This window comes from Chaetodon auriga, chromosome 6 (assembly GCF_051107435.1).
Source record: "Chaetodon auriga isolate fChaAug3 chromosome 6, fChaAug3.hap1, whole genome shotgun sequence".
Lineage (NCBI taxonomy): Eukaryota > Metazoa > Chordata > Actinopteri > Chaetodontiformes > Chaetodontidae > Chaetodon > Chaetodon auriga.
In genome coordinates this window covers 14,470,152-14,479,652 of record NC_135079.1, presented here as the reverse complement: position 1 = coordinate 14,479,652, position 9,501 = coordinate 14,470,152, and positions in this window count along the sequence as shown.

Genomic DNA, 9,501 nt, shown 5'->3' with positions numbered 1-9,501 from the left:
AAATCCTTAGTAAATATAGCATCCACATCCGTGAATTAAGAGTGTGAGTCATACTTTGGGTGTATCTGTAAGCTGGTATGTCTGTCATAGTAAATTATGAGCTAGTGTTGTTTCCTGCATTTTTGTCCTCCTACAAGTACCAAACTGCCTCCACATCAACATTCGGGTTTTACCAGTCAAGAGGACAGAGGTGTGAGATGACCCTTGAGTTTCACTGTGCTGCAGTTGCACCCATCGCTTGGCATTTAGTATGTGTTAAAGGCGGGTAAGAATGTGAGTGGGAAGATGAGAATCGGGTGGAGGGTATTCAGGATAATGTTTGTTACAGATGTGTTGTTCTTTCTGGCAGAGCTATCAGTTAACCTGTTAACCTGCACTATATCACTCTGACTGCTTTGAATGGCATTATCAGTGACCTGTGTCCAACTCTCCTGTTAATCCATCTGCAGATGTCACTGAGTTTACGTTTCTCCCCAACCCTGATTAATAACCTTCAAGAGTCTTGTACATCACATTGAGACATATACCAGAGAAACACAAGTAAGCCGATATACTGTATGTGTAGACATGTGTACGCACACACATACACACAAGAATGTGGTAGGCAGTATCGTAACCTTGGAAAAACAAAGGCAGCCTTTGCATTTTTCCCCAGTTGGGCCAAATGTATTATATCTTAAAGGAATAGTTCAACATGTGGGGAACTATGCTTGTCAGCTTTCTAACCGAGTTAGATGAGAAGACTGAAACCAGTCTAATGTTTGTCTGTCATATACGAAGCCACAGCCAGCAGCTAGTTAGCTTATTTAGCACAAAGACAAAAGGGGAAATAGCTTGCCTGGCTTTTTCCAAAGGTAACAAAATCCAGCTCCAAAGCTCTCTAATTGACACGTTATTTTTCACTTGATTCATCCATACAAAACTAAAGGGCAAAAACAACACATTGTGGTTTTACAAGGGGTTATGTTCTCCTCATTTCCAGCCGTTGTGGTAAGCTAAGATAGCTGGCTGCCTCACATTTACCATACAATCATGAGAGTGGCATCAATCTTTTCATCTAAGCCAAGAAAGTGATTGAGCAACCCTGTCTCCTAGAAATTTCGTTTATATACACCAAATATGCTTTCACAATTACGTTGTGCTGACAAACGTAATCACAGGGAGGTGGTCAGGGTGGTTGGCGGTCTTACTCTACAAAGTGCAAGTCTGTGACACCAGAATCCAGGGTTCATGTCCAGACTGCAGTTAGGTTTAGGCAACAAAAGCACTTCAGTTAAGGTTGGGGAAAGATTACAATTTCAGTTAGTGCTACCCTTCTGAATCAGCTGGAGAGTCTTTAGGGATGCACTTGGGCAGGCCAATAATAAGGAATTGCAATAATTCACCTTGGAAGTCACAAATGTGAGGGCGAGTTTTTCTGTATCAATTTGAGAAAGGATGTGCTTGATTTTTGCAGTGTTACGCAGGTAAAAAAAAGGCAGTCCTTGAAGCTTGTTTTATGTGTCAGTTAAAGGACATATCCTGATCAAAGATAACTTCAAGGTCCTTCCAGTGGTGCTGGAGTCCAGGACAATGCCATCCAGACTAGCTTTATTATTAGATAGTGAGTTTCTAAGGTGTTCAGGGCCAAGTACTGTAACTTTATCATCTGAGTTCAGTAGCAGAAATGTCCTTCATACATGCTTAGTGTGTATGTGAGTACTGAAATGATTGGTTTCATCTGGCTTCATTGATAAATATAACTGGGTATTATCTGCACAGCAATAAAAGTTTATGGTGTGCTTCTTGATAATATCACCTAAAGGAAGCATATACAGGGTGAATAGAGTTGGTCCATGCACAGGACCTTGAACTCCATGATGAACTTCGGCATGCATGGAAGAATCACTTAAAACATGTCCAAAATGAAATCAATCTGATAAATCGGACTTAAAGCAGTTAGTTTCACAAGCCAAGTCCCTTGTCTTATACAATTAGAAGGTAATTTCTAACTGCTGTGTCGGTGCTATGATGTTCTTGATTCCTGTTCCTGATCTTAGTCCTTAAATCCTGATTGAAATCCTCCAATGAACTGATGTTACATAGAAAGGCACACAATTCATTTGCAACTGCTTTCTCATGGATTTTAGAGAGACGGGCGAGGTGAGATATTGTTCTATAGTTGCCAAAAACCCCTGGATCAAGAGTAGGCTTTTCAAGAAGAGGTTTGATTACATCTAATTTAAAGGTACTGTGGTGAATGAAGTCAAGATGTGCCAATTAAGTGTGAAATTTCTTCAAGCGGCCAATGGGGTCTGAGACAGGTTGATGGTTTAGATGACGAAATCATTGAACAGACACATTCTCGCTTGGGTGATTGGTAGGTAATACTCTAAACTCTAAACTCTTATGGAAACACAGCAAAGTGTGTAGTTCTACAGCTCTGCCTCCCGGTCTCAGCTCTGGGTTGTCATGGCTTTGGGTCTCTAATAAACTCAGATTAAGTCACATTTCTAGATATAAGAGCGGCTCCTGAGATGAATGCCGTGTCTCCAGAAAGTTCACCAATTATCTACAAAGCCCACATCATTTGGTGGACACCACCTCGCCATGTGGCCCAGCATGTCATCACTGGTCAGATTTGGCAGGGACCCAGACAAAAACTACAAAATGTGACATTGTCTTTACATACCTCTACAGTCAATGTTATGTGATATGAAGAACAATTTCACTACATTATGCTTACGAAATGCATTGTCAGTGGACATACGTTCAATATCCACATTTCTCCAACTTGCACAGTACGTTAATTATTCAACATTTCCTCATTATGTTGTCACAAAGTGTAATTCAGTTGACATTAAGTCAAAAATCAGATCATATTTACTGTTGCTAATAACTTCTATATATACATTATTTCTATGAGACAGGGCTTGACTGAGAGTATTCCCCATGATGGTGTACAATTCCTATAACTCTAATATGCGCCTCTTTTTCGCAGTCCCCTAAACTTCCATCTCACTGAATTCTTACAAATAAAATAGAGGCACAAGCTATAAACTCATTAATAAATTACAGTTTTATATTGACGTCAATGTGGCTCTATTCAGAGCAATGCCAGTAAGACTGGTGTGATTGTTTCATGCCTCTGCAACCTCCGCCGCCTTTGTTTGCCAGTTCATGTGTCGATAATTACAGTGCCACAAAAACCAAGGCAAGATCCACTTTGACTCTGAGGGGAACTGGAGGTAAACACTTGGGTTTTCAAAGTCAAAAAACAGGCAACAGTCAAGACTTCATGTCAACTGACAAACACTTTTCCTGGAACAAAACACACTTGTTTTTGGTCACATAGTTTGAGCCACCAGTGTGGCTCATCAGCATGGCATCACACAACCAGCATGAACTGTGAACAGTAGACTATGTGGTGGCAGAGAAAATTTCTTCCCTCGACCACTAATTGGATAACGTGGCAACAGCAGAAAACAGATGTGCTATTTTCATGTGTTCGCCACATGAAAAAGTTAGCTAATGGTTAAATTTAGACAAGAAAACAGCTTGAATCTAACACCTGCAATCAAAGCTTCAGTTAAACAGCACTTTTGCTTGAAAATTATCCCGGCGTCCTGACAGCTATCGATAAATCAAAGCACTCTGAGAAAACAACCCACTTTCTGAATGTCCAAGACCAAAGCCTTGCAGCCCAGCAAACTATTTGAAAACCTCCCCACACCTGAATTTTAACAATCAGACAGATCTCTGTGCAGTGGCATGTCTGATTTTTACTACACTTTGAACTGTGTCCATATGCTGTCTGTCTTCTTTTTGTTCTGTGATTGACATCACTTGGCTGCCGTAACAAGACAGTTTCACACTGGGATTAATAAAATACTCAATCAACTGTGTTAACCTGTCAATGGCATATGTACGCATTCTTCTAGTCCTGCGATGCCTATTGTAGAGAGAAAGCAAAGCTAGAGAGGTGGCAGAATAAATTTAAACATACAATTTTCCTTTCAAACAAGATAGGAAAGGTAAACCTTTGTAACTTTGGCCAAAACAATGATTTTACTGGTAGCTGTACTGTATCAGTACAACAAGACTGAGCAAGCACACGTGTTTCGCATAAAGTGTTTGGAATTTATTTGCAGAGTGCTAAAAGAGTGAAACTTGATCACTGGCAGTCTTTTATGTACTCCTGTATGTTGCTATTCCTTTTCCGGCTTGAAAGAGAATTGAAGACAGTGGAAGCCATAAAGGAAATTAATTATGAATGTGCATTTCTCATTCTTGGCACATTAGCGCTGCTTTGTAAGCACATAAAGTTCTGTGTGCTGTAGATTGAGAAATGCAAATGTATGCTGACAAACATCTGTTTATGCCACAGAAAGGTTTTAATTACATCCCGACTGAGATAGCATAACAATGTTTTACATAAATGGTAAAGTGTTTGTTTGTGCACATTCTATACGGCTGCAATGGCTAAACTGTGTTGACGGAGATGGATTTGGGTGGTGAGTGTTTAAGTTCTGTGAAGTCTCTAATTTATCATAACTTGCATCAACAAATTTTTCACATGGAGGAAGGGGTCATACATGGGAGGGAGCAGGAGATAGGGATTTATTTGTGTATACTTGCAAATTCTTGAAAACTTTTGGCAATTTTATAAATTGGATTCAGTTCAGGAAAGTCTTTGCTCATGGTGTATTAACATACAGAACTGAGAATCAGGCCTTTCTGACACATTTTTGTTCGGCTCTGAAATGACAAGTCACTGATTCTTTATCTTTTTCTAATATTCAGTAAGCAGGGCTGAGCCAGACTGACACGGAGCTAAGCTTTCCGCCGCTTGACGCGTTCCAGAAGTTCCAGCCAACCCTCACTTAAGCAGACCTCACTCAGTTACAGATTAGAAGTGTGGAAGGGAGCAGCCAAACAACAAGTCAGACGCACGGCAGGCCAAGACGTACATCTCAGGATAAATTGACGTCTGCTCTTTGGTGCACAGACCTTTGACCCATCTCAGGGTCATCTATGGTCAAGCCCAAGGCCAGCTTCTTTCAGCAACTGTCGTGCTTTGTTTTTGTTGGCCCCTCCCAAGCCTTTAGTCTGATATCAGCCATATTTTCCTTAATTTTACCTTTTTTCTGCATTCTCTTTTGTGTAATAACACACTTTACCAAAAACATAGTATCATGAATAAACCAGAATTTGACTTTTTTTCTTGCAATGTCTTCAATGCACACTCATCCACATTGTCTTCCATCCAGCGGACCATGATAGATAAACACTCACAATCACATTCTCATTTAGGTTCATTCAGACTCCCATTCTTGGCAATGCTAATATTGCACTGCTGTACACATACACTGACTTACTGGTCTTATACATCATTGCCACTGGATAAACAATTCAAGGAGCTTACAAACAGACCTTGAATGATTCACCATTCACTGTGAAGTTTATTCCAGTGTAATTGTATGTTGAGAAGTGAGTCAAGTGGAGCTAGTAAAGGTGAAGAAAGAAAAGACTTGACTTTTCTTCTGTTTACTTGATCTGTAAGATGTTCAAAAACTGACTCAAGTGTCTGTTGGGGAAAAAAAGAACAATTGACAGATCATCTGATTAAAGAATGAGTTTTATATTTGTGAACTATAAAAATTGAAATAGTGACTGTTGAGATGACAGATTAGGGGTTTTAGCCCACAAATTATAGTGTAGTTTTGTTGTGTCATGGCTTAGCTGCCACAATTTATATAAGGTTTAGAAGTGTTTTTCTGTGTGTGTATGCTAAGCTTGCATGTCCTTTATTGTGAATAATAACAATGAAAATAATAATGGCAAATATCTGAATAAAAGAAAAAATGCTGTGCAAAACATAAATTAAAAAAAATGCAGTCATTTGCCAGCATTCCCCCTTTCATCCCCAATCCTGACAGTATGACCTGTTACCAATGAACCTGTTTACCTGTGGAATGTTCCAAACAGGTGTTCTAGGTGTTGCTCCTGTCCCAACTTGTTTGAAACGTCTTGCTCGCACCAGAATAAGCAGATATTTACGTCAATCAATGAAGTTAGGGAGGTCAGACATTAAATATATTGTCTTGTCTATGTCAAAAGGGATTAGCAAATTGTCACATTCTATATATATGTTATATGCTTTGCGTTCCAGCTGTTTTGGAATTGCGGTTATATAAGTTATGATACAGTAGGCTATATTGGCATGTGTTGTGAAATAAATGTCCATAATATCAATCCGTTTATTCCATGAGAGTAAGTAGACTCTGTGCATGTGACCGACATGAAAAATAACATTTGAGCAGCTCTTTTCCACATAGGAAATGAGCTAAAGGTCTTGTCATACCACAAGTCTAAATTTCTCATGCCATGCTGTCACTCATAGCAGAGAGGCACGCGAGGTTCCTGCCAGCTGTACAGCACAGCACCAACGCTACCACTGCCAAGCTGCCACAGCTAAATACACTGTCCTCAGTTTTACCCCAGGCAAGGGATGCGCCCCTGCATGCTAACACAACACGAACACGCTACCAAAGTCTGATGGAGAGCAGCACACAGACACACACGAACCTGACCACGCTTCAAAGCATTATCCATCCATGATCTAGTGAGCGCCCCCCTCCAGCCTGCAAAATTAAGTTTTCCAGAAAATATCTCCCCACTCCCTACTCACGCTCACGCTCACATACACACACTTCCACCACCAGTATTGACTCTATGACGCAGGCAGGGACACTGCCAGAAATCTACAAGCTGTTGATAAGTGACAGCTGGAGGAAAAAAAAAAAAAAAAAGATCATTACCTCACTCGCTGAGTGCTGTGATAGTACCGCATTCTGCTATAAAGCGGCAGAACTGAGTTATGACATATGAATGATATTTCTCGCCTGGCTAATGGGGTGGATGCTGTCAGGGGTCATTCTTTACTTGAGTAAATGTCAGACGTGTTGTGGCTGAGTGGCTCGTGTTTGGCTGCACTGAGGCTCTGAGGGTGATGCAACTCTCTCCACGTCTCCACGTGCGTGGCGTGTCCTCCTTTAAGAAAATAGCTAAACTGTTGGGAGTATCCACGTCTGTGGTTTGCATTATGATCCAAACATCAACAACTATATGGATGTATTTTGGAATTTCCATCAGTCTTCCAGATAAACCAACATGTTGTCTCTCACGGTGACCCAGAACAGACCAGCTGGAACGCACCAGTCATCTCTCCATGTGTGTGCGTGTCTCCAGCAGAACCCTGCTGGGCCCCGTGAAGCACTGACCCAGTCTATTGTCACTAGTGTAAAATAAATGACTCTACCTCTGCTCCATTACACTTTTTCCAAGCCTCCTGATAGGGAGGATCCACTGATGTCTCTTCCCCATAGCTGCAGTAAAGGATGCAGCTGCAGTAAAAGATGATGAGTGTCTGAGGGAAAGAGTCTAATGCCCTGTGTGTCTTCACTCAGCTGCCTGCCAGATGACTCCTAATCCACACCTTTCTTGTTAAGAGCCTATACGGGAGGAAGAAACAGGCAAGGTGAGTAATCATATTTAAGTTTCTTTGAAGTTCTCCTCCAAATATTCAGTTTCTACGTGACATCTAATCTTGTGATTTTCTTTAATCTGATAAATTAAATTCATTAAGTAATAACTGAAAGTGTGGTTAGTGTGACGATGTGTCTGTGATGAATGCAACTCTTACCAAAAAGTTTGAAACAAAACTGAAACAGCTTTACTGACTAATAATCTTGCAGAAGTTTCAATGCAATGAAAACAGCAGCAAGAAGGTTCTCATCTTCTCCCTAATCCTTGTATTCTTGCTCTTCCACTCTGCCACTCACATGTCAGTTTTTCCACTGGGTGTAGTGGTCCTTTGTGTGAGTATCAGGGAGGCCCTTCTCACTCATCCATGGCCTTGGCTGGGAGTCAAAGGGGGAGCTGCAATTTTCCATAAGGCAAAGTGGGATGGTAAAGCTCAACTGTATTGAAAGAGATCCCCTCAGCCACCAGAGGGCAGCCATGCTCTGTGTTGCAGGTGTGAGTGCGCTGCCAAAGAGCAATCCTGTTGAGGACCTTTGTGTATGCAGGCAGATGAGCAAAAGCTCTGAAAAGCTTTACTTTGCTTAGACCCTATGATGACACAGCCCAAGTATGTACTGTATGGTTCAGTTTTCCATCCAATCACGCCTCTCTGTGTCTGCTCAAGTACTCTCTGCATTTGCAGTTTATAGGGCTAAATATCAATGGCAAAATCTCATAAAATGTTCATGTATGTATGGTATGGTAATATTGTCATTTCAAAGTTTAGCAATGACAGACCATAGTCAAGAGCATCTCATGTCTGAGCCATGCACACACATACCCACACATACAGTCACTCAGCTCACATATAGTGGTGCATCTAAATAACAACAGCAGCTCATTTCAAATGTCATGAAAGCCACTAAAAATTAATATAGTCCATATTTATTTCTTCATGCGCATATATATGTATGGCACTATTGTTTGTGTATGTGTGTGTTGGTATGCGTGTGTGTGTGTGTTCTATAACTATCAACACTAGAACATCTCACTAATGTTCCCTTTGAAGCATTTGAGGCAGTTAGGACTGAAACTCCTGAGCTCCCACAGCAGCAGTTGAACTGACTACAGAGGTGAAGGTCAACATCCAGGCGAGACACATGCTGACTGACCTTTGACCTTGGATCAAAGGTGACCGAAGGTGTCAACAGATGCTCTATTATGAGTCTATTGTGTTTCCAACTGCAGCTTCAGGGCTACCATATCTATACCAAGCACCAACAGCAATGGCTATAGTCTTTACAAACAGATGGAAAATGTGAAATAATTTTTTCCCAATGTACTGTATGGGATTCTGTGTTTTTCTATGACAACCACCAGAGGGCAGTAGTAAAACACAGTTTAGATTTTGTTGCAGGGCCAATTGAAATTTAGTATTTTCAAACCCCTGAGAACTGATATTTGATTGGAAAGCCAAAGTTATACTGGATCTTCAGCCACCAACTCCTGTTGATATGCAAATACAGCAGCTGGGTTTCAGTGAGAAACTGTAGGGGATCTCATGTATTATTCACATCACATCACACATCAAGGTCTTAATAACAACTTACAGTAATTCCACTACTGCCTGAGGCGCATCATATTACACAGCTTCACTTTTCAATACACACTATAAGAGGCACTTGAGCTCACTAATAGTCTTCTTTAACTAGTTTGATTTTAATATATTATCGGTTATGTTAATTCAGCTAATTAAAACATTAATTAGCCCATTTTTCTATGTCAGTATACAGTACTTGTCAGGACATTACAGACAAGTACAGCATAATATAATAAATCCCAATATTAAGGGTAAGTCATACAAGTTTCTCAAACTTTTTCTCATTATTATGGAGATATATGCAGCAAGGTACTCCAAAATCTAATCTGATCATCTACGCGACAGGAAACCTTTCTTTTCACGAACAACATATCATGATAGCAGCAGGACATGGCCAC